Source organism: Thermobia domestica, chromosome 10 (assembly GCF_964235325.1).
Source record: "Thermobia domestica chromosome 10, izTheDome1.hap1.1, whole genome shotgun sequence".
NCBI lineage: Eukaryota > Metazoa > Arthropoda > Insecta > Zygentoma > Lepismatidae > Thermobia > Thermobia domestica.
In genome coordinates, this window is record NC_137463.1 from 249,537,565 (window position 1) to 249,555,249 (window position 17,685).

Genomic DNA, 17,685 nt, shown 5'->3' on the forward strand with positions numbered 1-17,685 from the left:
GCTACTGCCCATCTTCCGTAGTACGCACGCTCCAGATCGCTCTCTCTCTCTGTTTCCTCCTCTCGGAATTCTCCGTCACCGTCTGTGGGAGCAGTTGTTCTCTGCAAGCATGTTACTTTCTCAACCTCCCCCTCTCCTTCTACAACTCGTCCATTTGAGATAAAGCTCTAGTATTGCTACAATTTTTACTATTTGTAGTACGCGCTACTATTGTCCAGGGTCTTATGAGGGAGGGGGTTAAAACATTAGCATCCGCCCCGTAGGTGTTGGAGGCCTATCTTCGATACCCAGTGCGAACCTTGGAGATTGACAATCTATTAATAACAAGATGGTTATACAAATATACGTTTTTCTCAGTAGAAATCACATTCTACTTTCAGAACAATACTTCTATTCGAGTTTTTGCATTTATTACCTCCCACTACGTTCGCAGATTTATGATATATCGCACCTTCTCGAGAAAAGTGACACAAGTCTAAAAACCTAAAGGTCCAAGTTCGTATCCCTCTCCAGAAAAATGACTTAACTCGTAACTTGTTTTAAAGTTATTTTAATGTTCTTTTCCTTTTGTGTGTAAAAGTTTTGTAAATATAGCTTTAAAATTATCCGAAAATCAGAGTGTATTGAAACAAAAATGACAAATTTCGTGTTATGTAATTTTCTCGCGAGGGATACGAACTTGAACCTTTAGGTTTTTTGACTTGTGTCCCTTTTCTCGAGAAGGTGCGATATGTGCATAATGATAGTGGTCCAAGGTGCGTGGATCTTTTCAAACAAAAGGCTGGCACAGAGATAGAGCTCTTACCTCTGGTGCGATGGTTTGATCCTCAGCTAAGGAACTTTGTGGTGGACATAATTATGTCCGTGGGTATTCGGGGTACTCTCGTTTTCTTCCACATTCGCATTCTACCAATTCTTCCATAAACATTCACTTGTCTTAATTATCCATCTCCGTTAGACTAACAGGCATAATTGTGGGACGTTGAACTGAATATGTTTTTAAAGAAAAGGCTTGGACTGCAACAAATTATTTTTCATACATAAAACGTTGATGATGTTAATACTCATTCATTAAGCATAAAATAGCAATAAGATGTAAATTGAATATTTAAAGAAAACAATACCTTAAACTCAATAAATCTCTTTATTGCAATAACTAGCTGAATATGCCCGTTCTTCGCAAGAAGAGAACACGGTTATGCTATGGAAAGTTCTTGAAACCCTTTGCTTAGGATGCGTATTTCAATGAATGCATAAATGATAAGAACCTGCAAGATAATCTATTGTTGACAACAATTTTCGAAGCCCCTTTGCTCAGTTAGGATACGCCCTTTAACCAAATTGAAATAGTAGGAATCCACTTTGAGAGAGATTTTAGGCCTATAAATCCACTTTGAGAGAGATTTTAGGCATACAAATCTACTTTGAGAGAGATTTTAGGCCTATAAATCCACTTTGAGAGATATTTTAGGCCCATAAACCATTATTAACAGATCTGTCATTTTTTCCGTGATATGATCACCAGCGGCGCAAATCTGTCTTCAACATAGGAGGGGGGGAGGGACGGTTAAGACAGTTCTAATAATCTATTTTTTTTTAAAGCGATGTTCAAAATATTTATGAAGTTGAAAAACAATACTGTGGAGGATTATGGGAGCAGAGTTGTCTTCAACTTTGGAAGGCGGATGGATTTGAGGCTTATTCTTGGGAGGGGAAGGGGGGGCTTCAATTTAATCTCACTTTCCTTTGTGTCAATCGGACAGAAATCATCACACTTCTACCCCCCAAAAACACATTTTAAATCGGACTATTGGGGGGAAAGTCCCCCCAGTTCCAAGATTCGAGAGAACATGCCCCCACATCCCTCTGGGATTTGCGCCAGTGGTGATCAGAAACAACAAATAGCATCGATTTAAAAATGACGAACAAAATATAAGAGATGCGTCTCCCCTCCATAAAATGAAATTTAAAAAAGTAGGTTAGGTTATGTGACCTCTTATTTTCAATGAGAAGAAATTTGTAAGCTGAGATTCATGTTCCTAATTTGACGGGCACGTGTGATACTCTATGTTCCACACAAAATTTTGACCCCTGCATATCGCCCTTTGGGTACACTTTGGAATAAATTGACGCAGGCATGGTTTCTCAATGGTAGAGCGCTCACCTCTGGTGCATGAGGTACCTGCTTCGATCTCCGTCCAAGTAAGTTTCTGGTGGATAACATTGTGTCCGTGGGTGTTTTCGGAGTATTCCCATGTCCTCCCACTTTATCATTCCACCAATTCTTCCATAATTCACTTGCCTTAATTTATCCGTCTTCCTTACCCTAACTGACATAATCGTGGGGCGTTAAACTGAAAAAATAAAAATAAAGAAAAGGCTTGAACTGCTACAAATTATTTCTCATATATACTCTCAAATTATCTGGCGATGTTAATACTCACTCATTAATCATAAAATAGCAGTAGTACGCAAATTGAATATTTAAGTAAAACAATACACACAGAGCCCGAAGACATTGATATGGCATAAAAATATATGTCAAACCTGTTTGTAATAGGGCACACACACATGTCGTAATGATACTAAACACACTGTCAACAATGTGAATAATATTGTCACTAAACACACTGCAAGAAGACGCTAGAAATACTAATTTTAGTGGAAATAATGCTAGTTTAGTCACTAGACAACATTTAAAATGTGCTAAATTTCTATTCTAACAATGATAAATGAACCAATTGTTTTTGATAAAAAATATCCTTAAAAATTTCTAGATCAAGCGACAAAGTCCTACATTGGTAACATTAATAACAAGAGACAAATGACAACCGCCTCACGTTTCCGCGCATGTGTATAAATTTTTGACGTACAATTATATTATCTCAAACAATGATATAATTGCCTCAATGATCAAAACATAACATACTAATCCGTCAAAACTATTGAAAACAAGGCAGTAGATCAGTTTGACATACTACAGTTGCTCACATTTTTTATGTTCATGGCAGACATATCCGTAATATCAAAAAATCGACATATTTCCTTATGTCCACCATTAGAAGGTAATTCATTTGTACACATTAAAGTATGTCCAAATTTGAAGACATGCATTTTTGTGTCGTTTTGAGTCGTTTCGGGGCTCTGTGTGTACCCATAAACTAAATGAATTTCTTCATTGCAATAACTATCTGAAAATGCCCGTTCTTCGCAAGAGGAGAACAGGGTTATGCTATGGAAAGTACTTGAACTCCTACGCTTAGAATACGCATTTGAATGAAAGGGTAACGATAAGCAGGGGCGGATCTAGAAGGTAAAAACTGGGGGGGCTCAGCCAGAACCCAGATTATGAGAGGTGCGTGATCATGAGTTTACTATCCAGTTTCCAAAATATATAAATAATAGCTTAAATTATTTGTGTCACTCAAAAACTGTGGAAGTAGCCCCTTGCCCCTGGCTAGATCCGCCACTGATAATAAGAACCTGTAAGATAATTTATTGTTTTCAAAATATTTCGAACCCTCTTACTCAGTTAGGATACGCTTCTTAATCACCCGGGGTCGATTCCCGGCGGGAACTTATATGGTTCGGACGTTAATCAGTAGGTCCCGTCTCATATAGCCTCGATGCTGAAAGGGACGTTAAACTTAAACTCAACTCAGCTTCTTAATGAAATTGAATTGATAAAAAAAATAACCTCTTTGAGCGAGATACTATTTCCCATAAATAATGTCAAACAGATTAACCATTTTCCCGTAATGTGATCACAAACAACAAACAGCGCCAATTCGAATGTGACGAACAAAACAATAGTTCATCTACCCCCTTAAAATGGGAAATTTCAAACACTTTTATTGACAAGTGTCCGCTTCCTTTTTTAATGAGAAGAAATTTGTTTGCCAAGATCATTTCCCTAGTTTGACGGACTTGTGAGATACTCTATTTTCCCCATAAATTTTGACCCCCACATATCCCTCTTAGGGTACGCTCTATAATTAAATTGACAATGAAACAATTAAGACGCAGCTCCAGGTAAGTGATAACTATATTCCAAAATTCATATCAAACGACTCAGCTGTTTCCCCTGATTTGATCTTGAACAACATTAATTTCATTTTTTTATACAGTAGACACCCGATTATCCGGCCTAATGGGGTGGAAGGACAGGACGGATAAGCTGAAGTTCTATACTTGCTCACTTGCTGCACCACTCATATCACTAAAAACACCATTTTTATACCAAAAGTACTCTATTGATCACTCTATTACGTCATTTCCTATGTACCCAATTGAAATTCAAATCGTTCCCACAATGCAACGAAAGTGATATCAGTCACTCTGACGGCTGCAGTCGTAACTAATCGCATTGTCTGCTACTGGCAGTAGCTGATTGCATGAAACCCACGCGTTCTGAATGATTTGATTCATTCTTTTTTTTCAATAGTTCGTGCTAAACGAACTGCTGTGATTGGGGGCGCCACAGTTTCCACGTCACGCGACTTAGTTTCAGCAGGAAGAGCAGCTGAAACCTCTTATAGTATACGCGGAAAAGAAAGTATTTGATAGTTAACAAATTTTCTTTTACACAAATTTTCTTTTAACTGGGGAACAAGTGAATTAATTTGGATCTTTTTCTTGTTATCCTTAGAACAATTATAACTTGACAACTTGCCAAAGTCGGTACTCTAATAGGTAAATTTATTGTTGAGTTATTATGAAAAGAAATCTTGTCAACTGAAAAATACTTTCTTTCGTGACTGTACATTCTCCCTCGATAATCCACTCTTATTCACATTTTCTGACCTGTTAATTCAGGTCGATACTTTATAAATGTTTATTATGTAATTACTGTAGGACTACTAAACTGTGTGTTTTAAAGAAAACAAATTTACAGAGAAAGGAAATCCAAGAATAATAAAAGAAAATATTGTACATACAGGGTGGCTCAAAAGTATGTCTACAACCCTGCATTGATCAAGTATAACATTCTAGTTTATGAGTTTATTTGCTTCTCTTCAGAGCTTAAGATGTAAGTAAAAAGAAAATAAGAACAAGAAACTAAGTATACCAGGTGAATAACAATAAGAAATGATATAAAATGCAATGCGCTGATCAGTAGGGTACTGTATACCCACTTTTGGACCACCCTGTATTTTTAGATGAAACTTTTATCATGTATAACTTAATGTAGGAATCACAAAATGATACGCCCTGTACATACATACAATTTTAAAATAACAAGACATAAAACCTAATTCATAAATAAACGATTTAAACTTGTTTTATTCTTCATTGTTAAATGATTGGGGTTAACTGTTGTATCACCGGAGGAATTTTAGGAAAACCAGGTGAATTGGAGAGTTGATTATGGTTTGTGATGAAGAGTGAGTCTAAATCAAGTGAGGGGAATATTGGAGTTAAGAAGGTGTTTGTTACTTTTGATGAAAAATTAAATGAAATCTTTAAGTTTTACGTCCCATGATTATGCCAGTTAGGCTAAAGGAGGCGGTGATGATGAGCAATGAAGGAAATTGTAGAATGTAGAAAGAGGGAGGAAACAACAGAACCCCGGGAAAACCATACACACGGTGTTTGTCAACCACAAACATCACTTGGCGCTAGCTTGGATCGAACCAAGGACCCCATGCACCAGAGATGAAAGCAGTGGCGTATTTACGATTTTGTTTCGGGGGGAGGGGGCGGGGGCTTTGCTGACTTAATCCCTGGAAATGTGAAAATTCTGGAAGATGTTTCATTTACTCTTACAGTAAATAAAATTTCGGAGTGCTTAAGCCCGGAAGCCCCCAGATTATATTCGTCACTTGGTGAACGCTCTATCAAGCCCCTTCTTACTTTTGGTGTTGTACACTGAGAAAAAAATGTATGTGGTGTACGTAAATAATATGTTACATTTGTAAATCCTGTAGTTTTTGGACTTAACGTACAGGAAACGTTTAACTGAAATCGAATGTTTTATAATACTTTCTCTATAAGTGTTTCATCTGTACCTGCTTTCCGTATGAAACAATATAGGCCGTCAGGATCTGACATACAAATGGACGTATATAAAATATAGCTGACGAAGGTATAAATATATATGCGTGCAATATAAGGAAGACTATTAGATACCAGACATCCTGCAAGGGTATGATGTAACATCTAAGGGCAGTGGCTATGTAGCATACGGATAACGTATGCTCCGTACTAATTTCTGTAGTAAGCAAGATGATCCCGTATATTGGTACAATAGCCTATACCGCTGTTCGGAGAACGGGTTTTTCTCAGTGTATGTGGAAATATATTCCTATGTGGAGGCGGAAGGGACTATTTGGCGGAGAGGTACACTTGTTTTGAATAGCGAGACATGCAGTGTGAAAATGGCGGGAATATTTCAATGTAATCTAACCTAACTTGACCTTACATAATCTAACCTAAGCTAATTTAATCGAGCTTTATTTTAGTACACTTTGGTGCATGTTTCGATTTTCGAGTCTTGAAAGTGTCAAGAATTACAGTTATTTAAAAAGACGTCCTTGATGACGCTTTCCCTTGTAATATTGCGTTTTTATGAAGGAAGTACAGGTTGAGTAGATCGATGAAAGAAATATTCTAGATTTTATTAGGGTATTTTTACTTTCTTTTCTTAAAATAGGTCGGATAGTACGGAGGTCGAATATATGAGAGTCTACTGTATTAGTTTAATGAAATTTAACGTCTCTTGAGGAAGTCACGTTAACGAAAAAAAATACATTTTTATGATCAAGTTACATCATAAAAAGATAAATAACATATCAAGACTTATGCCATCTTGAACAAATTTTGAGTGTCCAATAAAAAAGATAAATAACATATGCTACCTTGAACAAACTTTGACTGTCCAATAAAAAGATGAATTATATAACAAAACTTATGCCACCTTTAACACATTTTAACTAACCAATAAAAAGGTAATAACATATCGAAATTTATGCCGCCTTCAACACATTTTGATTACTCAATATAAAGATAAAGTAGCATATTAAAACTCACACCAACATGAACAAATTTTGATTGTTCATTGAAAAAGATAAATAACAAATTAAAACTTATGCCACCTTGAACAAGTTTTGGCTGCCCAATAAAAAAGATAAATAACATTAAAACTTATTCTATCTTGAACAAATTTTGACTGTTCAATAAATAGGTAAATAACAGATCAGAACTTATGCCACTTTGAAGAAATTTTGGTTGTCCAGTAAAGATAAATAACTTATCAAAACTTATGCCACCTTGAACAAAGTTTGATTGCTCAATAAAAAGATAAATAACTTATCAAAACTTATGCCACCTTGAACAAAGTTTGATTGCTCAATAAAAAGATAAATAACTTATCAAAACTTATGCCACCTTGAACAAGTTTTGACTGCCTAATAAAAAATATAAATAACATATCAAACTTATGCCATCTAGAATAAATTTTGACTGCCCAAGAAAATGATAAATAACGTATCAAAAGAATACCATTTTGAACAAATTTTGACTGCCCAATAAAAAGATAACATAAATACAAAAAATACCACCACTTTGAACATATTTTTAATGCCCAATAAACATATAAATAACATATCAAAACGCAGTGGCGTATTTAAGGGGAGATTCCGGGCTTAATTCCTCCCAAATTTTATTTACTATATGAAAGTAAATTACATATTTTACAGAATTTTAACATTTCGAGGAATGAAGTTAGCAAAGCCCCCCGTAGCAAAATCGTAAATACGCCACTGTCAAAACGTATGCCATCTTGAACGAATTTTTAGTGTCGATGCCCTTTGTAATTATTCGCTAAGATAGTGTGCCGCTTTTGAAAATGTAAACTTCTCAGAATTGAACGAAGGAAGTAAATTAATACATCTTTGAATACCATGAGAATGACTAATTTCTTAATAAAACAAACTATCACCAAAAGAGAGAAAACAAACTATCACCAAAGGAGAAAAACAAACTATCACCAAAGGAGGAAAACAAACTATCACCAAAGGAGGAAAACAAACTATCACCAAAGGAGGAAAACAAACTAGCATCAAAGGAGGAAAATAAACTATCACTAAAGGAGGAAAACAAACTATCACCAAAGGAGGAAAACAAACTATCACCAAAGGAGGAAAACAAATTATCACCAAAGGAGGAAAACAAAGTCTCACCAAAGGAGGAGGGAGGAAAGAAAGAGTGTATCAACGACGACTAAATTGGTTTGCAAGCTTTCCTTGATACCTTCTAAGGTAAACGCAAGTGAAAACGTTAGCATTATACAAATAATCACGTTGTTGTTGCTGTTCTAAAGACATAAGTATAATCATGCCTGCGAAACCTGGACTATTCACATGAGCATTATCTGTTTTTCTTTTTATCCTAGAAATATCTTCCGCGTTTTCAAGATAAGAACTTCAATTTCATTCCATTAGCCGTGTTAAGGAAATTGTGAACTACGTTGATAAGTTAAATATCACACTAATATACTTGATGCTTTGAAATTTCAGAGGAGAGTTCATTTACCTTGCTGTTCTAACCATTATTCGTTCAAGCAACTTCACTGAATTTAGAAACCACTCTATGGTAACTTGGTTTGCTAATGCATGTTGTAATTACGCTTTGTACGCATGCAGGGAAACCAGAAGATTACGGTATAATGGTAAGGTTAAGGAAAATGTTTATCGCGTTCCTATACAAACTATTTTTAAAGGTAATTGTATACAAGTAAGGGCATGGAACAAGTGCGCACATTGTAAGATTACAATTTCTGTTTAGAGCAGCGTTTCCCAACCTTTTTCAAGTTGCGGCATACTACGGATATAACTTGAATTTTCGCGGCACACTCAGAGATATTATTATTATTATTATTATTATTATTATTATTATTATTATTATTATTATTATTATTTGCAAATATAAAATACCATGGTAATTTCTTTTCTGTGATTACTGATCTTCTCACAGAGATGAAAGCTCGATCACTGGTTTTCCCCTATGCTAATTTTTATTCTGATTTTAAAATAGAAAACAATTGCAAGGAAATATAGGACTCAGATTTTTAAAAATACGCTTTCTTTTTTGAAAACTGTATCCAACCTTTCACTAAGAACGAAGGTCACTAAATAACGAACGAACAAACAAATGTCTTGTACTTTTAACTTTGCTGTTTTAACCAAAACCGGTGCATATTATTACAATCACAGAGCTTGCGATGCGTCGAAGTCAAAACACAGCTGTTAAACAAAGTGTTGTTCTGTCATTCACGTGCGAATGAGTGTTCTACGAAAGTTCACTTGACGCATATTGTACAAGTGCTTCCATTTCTCGGTGTTACTATGACTCTCAATTGAAGCGTAACATAGCAGCTAACCGTGGAAATGTGTACGACCCGAAATGCTGTCTGGTGCACAATAATAGATGTAGAATAATATATTACAATTACAGTAATTTTTTCCATGGTAGAAATTCATAGCAATGTTAAATACAAAAATATACATTTTTCCCTATGTCTTGCAATTTGGTTGCTATAGAATTAATAACTTTGTTTCGATTTACTCGCAGCACACCAGCGGTCCATTCACGGCGCACCAGTGTGCCGCGGCACACCGGTTGGGAAACGCTGGTTTAGAGTATTATACATACATGGTTCACTCCAGTAGTATCAATAGTACATTCCAGGTCTTAATCCTGCCCTTTGGACAAGATGCTATGAATAAAATAAAAGAAAAAATTAAAATACGCTTTCTCTTTAAATATCATAGAACTAAAACAAATTGTTCTAAAAAGTAAACAAAAAATAAAACTTATTCTGTATTTTTTAAAGATACTTTTTTTTTAAAAAAAAGATGAATGGCTAAGAAAAAAGCATGGGGAGTATCTTCATATAAAATCAATTTAATAAATTCTTTAATTTTCATGTAAATCAAGTGCTTGTATACAATAGCCCACTCCATACTTTTATCTTTTTTTTTGGGGTCAAGTATAGGAAGTGTTCTTACAAAAATAATTCTCTTGGAAACGTAATTATTGATTACTGTCCAGTTGTAAAGTATGTACTATTTGGTTTGTTTTGATTAGTTTTTGAAAGAACGCATGATAATAAAATATTTCATTCATCCTTTTTTTTTTTAAAAAAAAGTATTATAACAAATAATGAAAATCTAAAATCTTGTTCGAACTTGTAAATGTTATCTTCAATTACTAGAGAGCACAGTCGTGGTTAAGCGGTTAGCGCACGCGCCTTTTTGGCCTGGGAGACCTAACTTCGGTTTCCGACGGGAGTTCATGTAGCCCGCATTCCCACATTAAGCTGTAGATCCATATCTCATATAGCCTCGATGCTGAAATGGACACTACACTCAAAATCAAACTAAATCAAATTCTGTGTACAAGATAATTCAATTTTACTAAAAAGTAAATCTGGTTGCATAAAAATAGTACTAAATAGCACACACACACACACACACACACATATATATATATATATATATATATATATATAGGTCTAACAATGAAATGCAGAATTGTCACTTATGTTGGTGTGGAAGATCTTACCATTGAATGAAGTCGGTAGATGAATTGAATTAAGTTTGAACCATTGTAAGTCAAGGACATAAAAATCTTTGCATTTTACGTCCCATGTTTATGGCCTTTAACCTAAGGGAGCCGCATTATTAAGACGAGTGAATGGTGATGGAATGATTGGTGGAATGAGAATGTGGGAGGAAACGGGAGTACTTCGAGAAAATCCACGGACACAGTGTTGTCACCTACAAACTTACCTAGTCAGGGATCGAACCAGGAAACTACATGCACCAGAGGTAAGCACTTAATGAGTCAAGATAAGGCAAGAAAGTTATTTTGTATTTCTGTTGAAAATGTGCAGCAAAGCTTAAATTACAATTTTAAATGTAAAATTCCCCCCCCCCCAAAAAAAGATTTCTATATGAATTTGCCTATTTATGCTTGACATTTGATGTATATAACTTTAAAATTGTCCTTGAAATATATTTATAATAGTATAAAATAAAAAGAAAACGTTCTACCTAATTATTGTTATAAATATTCAAGATTTAAAAAAACGTTAGCTTTGCTAATTTAAATAATTATTCTCGTTTTTGAAATTAAACCTACACCCGTGAGAACTCCTGCGTAAGAAACTGGAATCAGCTATGCTACCCGAAGATTCAGCGTAAGAAACTGGAATCAGCTATGCTACCCGAAGATTCAGCGTAAGAAACTGGAATCACCTATGCTACCCGAAGATTCAGCGTAAGAAATTGGAATCAGCTATGCTACCCGAAGATTCAGCGTAAGAAACTGGAATCAGCTATGCTACCCGAAGATTCAGCGTAAGAAACTGGAATCAGCTATGCTACCCGAAGATTCAGCGTAAGAAACTGGAATCAGCTATGCTACCCGAAGATTCAGCGTAAGAAACTGGAATCAGCTATGCTACCCGAAGATTCAGCGTAAGAAACTGGAATCAGCTATGCTACCCGAAGATTCAGCGTAAGAAACTGGAATCAGCTATGCTACCCGAAGATTCAACGTAAGAAACTGGAATCAGCTATGTTACCCAAAGATTCAACGTAAGAAACTGGAATCAGCTATGCTACCCGAGGATTCAGCGTAAGAAACTGGAATCAGCTATGCTACCCGAAGATTCAACGTAAGAAACTGGAATCAGCTATGCTACCCGAAGATTCAGCGTAAGAAACTGGAATCAGCTATGCTACCCGAAGATTCAACGTAAGAAACTGGAATCAGCTATGCTACCCGAAGATTCAGCGTAAGAAACTGGAATCAGCTATGCTACCCGAAGATTCAGCGTAAGAAACTGGAATCAGCTATGCTACCCGAAGATTCAGCGTAAGAAACTGGAATCAGCTATGCTACCCGAAGATTCAATTTCCACTTAATGCTTATTTTGCGTCTAACATATCATTGTGGATAATTGCTTATGAAGCTTATTATGTCTTTCATATACTGCTAAGTAACATGTCTAAATAACAGTTATAAACTTTACTGAATGAAAAATCCACCAACCTCGAAGTTCATTTGACGATGGTATGCACAGTTTAGAGCTTTAGGATGCCTCATTTCCATTTCGATGTTCGTGATTTTCTAAACAGGAGATTGACAAAGCGATTGATCGGTCGTTGAGGTAATGATGATCACAAATTCCTGTCACCAGTGTTGAATTCAGACATTTTCAGCCGGGGGTGGGAATATGAACTCCTCGGGGGGAGGAGAGTTTGGGTAAAGTAATTTCTACATATTGTGATTGAAATTTTGAGAGTTTCTCCGGGGAGAAAATGAATTTTCTTCGGGGGAGGAATTCCCTTCCGGGCTACCCCCTGAATTCATCCCTGCTTGTCACGCTCTCCGGAACTAGCCCCATATGATTTTTTTTTTTTTTGTGTGAAATTATGTGAGAGATACAGCGTTTACGCCTCCTCTAGCAACAAATCTAACAGAACAGGGAGCTCATATCAACAGTGCTTTCCAACAAGCTTTCTCTGCTCCTGTTGCCATCTTGAATGCCTATCGCCAATGCTCACTCTTGCGCTCTCGTGACAAGAATCAGAAGCAAGCCTCGAATACGAAAATCTTTTCGAGTGTTTGAATACGTCTGCAAAATTTTTGTGATAGTATGTCCACTAATAAAGCTACAATGAATTTATGAAATCTGGTCGATTACTTGGAATAACCTTGTATTTAGTTTATTCAGTGGCAGAGCGTTCACGTCTGGGGCATGGGGTCCCTGGTTGCATCCCACGTTGAACCAAGTGAGTTTTATAGTGGTCTAAGACCTTGAGCGTGGGTTTCTCGGTGTTTTCCCATTTTGCCTCCCATTCTTCATTCCACCGCTTAATTAATTATCATTATCACCGTCTCCTAAACAAAGCCAACAATTATTATTATAATTTCTGTTAAGGTTTCGGCAATATACGAGGAGTGTCCGGAAAGTAAGTGTACCGTTTTGAAAAATACTAGAACAGGTTTGTTCAAGCCAAATTTATTTTTATGGGAAAGTTCACACCTTAAATTATTTTTCGTCATAGTTTCCAACAATATTCAAAGCGGTTGACCAACTTGCCCAAACATTCCTCAAAGAAACATCCCTCTAGCAGAGACAACCATAAATCCAGAACGTTTTTTTGCGTCGTCCTCACTTTCAAACCCATCGGGGACACAGTTTGCGATAACCTTAACGTTCGGTAATAATCACAATTGAGGAAACTCTTCTGAAAGCATTGTCATTGTGCACCGTCTATTCTCACGAAATTTCTCATGCACTTTTCTCACCAACTCATCAGTCACAACAGAAATCCGCACACTTCATGGTTCGTCATGGACGCTAGTCCATCCTTCATTTAGCTACCTCATCCACTTTCGCACTACTCCCTCACTCATTGCATTTTCACCACAAGTCTCTACAATTTGACGATGAATTTCGGCCGGCGTAACGTTTCTTGCATTCAACAACCGGATAACAGAAAGAATCTCACAGTCTGCAGGTTCAGCAATAGTTATAAACATTGTAAACAATCACAGAACACAGTACTTGCGACAGCTCAACCATGCTTGCGTCAGTGGAGAGACAATGAACCAGTGAAACTAGGACGCAGAGCTCCGACACTAACGCTGTGGGCCGTTGAAACGAAACTGTGTGTAGTTGCCGGACACTGGCGGAATGTTTCGTTTAAGAAGGTTTGGCCAAGTTGGCCACCCCTTCTGACAAGTGTTTGAACATTGGTGGAAGCTAAGTGGGAAAATAGTTTAAGGTGCGCACTTCCATGTAAAAATAAATTTGACTTGCACAAAACTTTTTAGTATTTTCTTTTTTCCAAACGGTAGTTACTTTCCGAACACGCCTCGGAAAGTAACTATTGCCTACTTCACATATGTTTTTTTATGAATGATGAAGGCATTAATATATTGCTGAAACTAACACAAGTTAATAATAATAAGTGGACTGGTCATGCTTTATTTTTGTTTAAAATATATTACATTCTTTAACTTCATTTCGGTTTCTGTTTTCTGTTTACTAATAACTTGAAAGTCCGCTGCGCTATACTTAAATCAATATAAACTTCCATGCGTGCTGAATACACTATTTTGTTATGCATACTACGTAGTACTTTGTAGGGATCAATTCGTGTATATTACATAACGTGAAGCCGGAAGCCAATACTTGTTTACTAGGAACTAAGTCGTTTAGATATAGGAAATAGGTCGCTTCAAAAGTCAATATTGATTTGTTGTCAACCATTTTTTCTTTTTTCTTTTTCAAAACTGTTGTCATCAAAAGCGCTAGTTCGATCGGTTTTAAGTGTGAACGACATGTTGCAGCTGACACTCTTACTTCAACTACAATCGCTGTGACGTCATTTGTGCTTCGTCTCTTCACGTCTTGTGGATAGGAGGAAGAAAAGAAATATAGTAAAGTGTGTCTGCAGATGAGATACAGGAAGCAAAAGGAGATAATGCTTTCCTCCATTTTTTTTCCTTTTTTTTTTTTTTTTTTTTTTTGATTGAAGTATTTCCTTTCAGTCACACTGACCTATCTCTGTAGAGGATTTCATGTTGAAACTTGTTTGAAACACGTTTAACAAGTAACGGTTATGACGAAGCTTCCAAAATCTTTTAAACCGATATTGTACAAAGTTTTCTAGAAACATCTTCTACTATAATTGCGTAGGTTTCAGCGTGACAGTATCGGGAAGAATGAAAAGAAGAAGTGAAGAAGGAGTTATTTTTAGTTTAGCGTTTATTGGTTGAAGTTTGTAAGGGAAGTAAGACAGATAATAAGTTAGGCTGAATGATGATGTAAGACTTGGTGCAGTAAAGAAACTGGTAGCAAACGCAATAATTGTTGATCCACTCTTGTTCACTACATGCTTGTTTGTCCTGGGATTCGATTGGATTACCAGGTGTAAGGATTCCACCACTAAGTCATTGAAGTTTTTACAAGAATGCTAGTATAGTTTGTTTGCTACTACTACTACTACTACTACTACTACTACTACTACTACTACTACTACTACTACTAATAATAATAATAATAATAATAATAATAACAATAATAATAATGTACAGGGTTATTATAAATGATCGATCCGATTTCATAAATTGACTGTAGCTTCATTATTCGACATAAACAAAACTTTGCAGACATATTCAAAAACTGAACTTTATTTGTGTTGCAGGTTCACTTCTGATTTTTGACATGAGAGTATAGAAGTCAGCATTTATTCAAAATGACAAGAGGCACAGAGAAAGCTTTGGTTTTGCTCGAGTTTTATTCACATTAGTCTGTTCTAACAATGCAACGACACTGCTGAATGAAGTTCACAAAAATCCACCAATTGCGAATCCACCAGCTTTAGGATGCCTTACTTCCATCTCGATGTTTGTGATTTCCTAAACAGAAGATTGACAAAGCGATTGATCGGTCGTTGTGGGAATGATGATCAGAAATTCTTGTCACGCTCTCCGGACCTAGCACCACGCGATTTTTTTTTCGTGTGAAAGTATGTGAGAGATCCAGTGTTTACGCCTCCTCTAGCAACAAATTTAACAGAACATAGAGCTCATATCAACAGTGCTTTGCAACAAGCTTTCTCCGCTCCTGTCGCCATCTTGAATAAAATGCTCACTGCTGCGTTCTTGTGGCAGAAATCAGAAGCAAGCCTCGAATACAAAAATATTTTTGAGTGTTTCAATACGTCTGCAAAATTTTGTGACAATACTTCAAATAATAAAGCTGCAGTGAATTTATGAAATCTGTTGATTACTTGTAATAACCCTGTTTTTTTTTTTTATTCAGTGACAGAGCGTCTGGGGCATGGGGTCCCTGGTTAAATTCCACGTTGGACCAAGTGACTTTTATGATGGTCAAAGACCTTGAGCGTAGTTTTCTCGGTGTTCTCCTATTTTGCCTCCCATTCTTCATTCCGCCACTTAATTAATTATCATTATCACCGTCTCCCTTATCGACAATGCAAAAGTGTGGTACGTAAACCTAGAAATTAATTACTTGAATATTTATTACATATTACTTGAATTTAATGAGTACAGATGTACATGTAAAACAAATACAGATATTCTTGTATAGAAATATTATCAGTAACATACATATTCCACACTTCTTGGAAAAATATACAATTTAATGTAAAAATAAATAAATAAATAAATAAATAAAAATGAAATCAAACGTAGAATGTACGTTAGTTCACTATTAATATAAATGAGAACGCAAAATAATATAATTATAAAACTAATTCCAACAATAAATGTCAGTCTTCTTACAATGTACAGGGTGATTATAATTAAAGTCCCACTTTCAAAATTATGTAAACAAACAAGAACCACTGGTCAGAATGACTTCAAATTTGAACTGAATATGCATTAAGGGGAAAACGGTATGACATAAGAAAAAAGTTCCAAACTGTATCAATAGATGGCGCTGTAAGAGGCATAACGAAAATGGATTCGGCTACAAGTAACATTTGGAATTGAAATACGACGACTTTGGCATAGTTTGCACATTAAACCAACTGTACTGTTCAATGTGCATGATTGTTTCGGTTTTGTCACGAAAAAAGGTGACTTCCAAGTCATTCAATAGTTGTGGCACTGTCAGTGGGAAGCCCATGCATCACTCCAAGGTCATACCGCATTGGGTGGGAAAATTCGATTTTTAACTTTCATTAGGTCAATCACAGCATAAAAAGCACATAATGACAGGGTTGTTAATTGTCCTTGGACCAAAAACCGCATGAAAAGCACATGATAATTTGATTTTTAATTATTCTTATCCATTTTCGTTGTGCCGATTACAGCGCCATCCATTGATACACTTTGAAACTTTTGTTTTCTTATGCCATAACGTTTACCCCTTTTTCAAGTATTTTGAGTTCAAATTTGAAATTATTCTGACCAGTGATTCTTTTCTCATAGCATTTTGAAAATGGTATTTTAATTACGCGTATAATATCTATACTTTAAAAAATTAAAGGGTATCTTGAGCATTATAGAGATCTAACAATGAGGTTGATAAACATCAATATTTTCATTTTTATGCATTATATGAATATATACCGTATTTTACGGACTATAAGACGCTATGGTCTACAAAACGCACATTAATTTTTAAGCATTTTTTTTTTAAATGCCGTAACATTTTTACCATTTTTATTATTAGATTGCAGTCAGACTAAAAAAGATTCTTAGTTTATAAACCCGAACTGACCTTTAAAATTCTTGAAAATCGTCATCTGAACTCGTCACTTGTGGTTCTTGGTTTGTGATTGGCGGGACGGGAGGGAGACAGTGTTAGCAAGCTTGTAAATCCGCGCAACTCTTGTCAATCGCAAAGGTGCACTGCTGCTGCCAGTTGAATCCAATGTTGCCAGATAGAGATAGGTTTCTCGCGGCATCGAATATATGGTCATTTTAAGACTGGCGGGAATTTTAAATCAAACACTGGACATTTTTATATTAATTTCGAGCACAAGACACACCTGAATTTTGGGATTTACTTGTCATTTGGTCTAATTCCCATTTTGCCTAACAGTTTATTAACTGTCAATCACAGATAATAATCACATCCGTCATTTTAGGTGAAATGCCAATTCCCATTTAGCCTAATTCCTATTATACCTAACG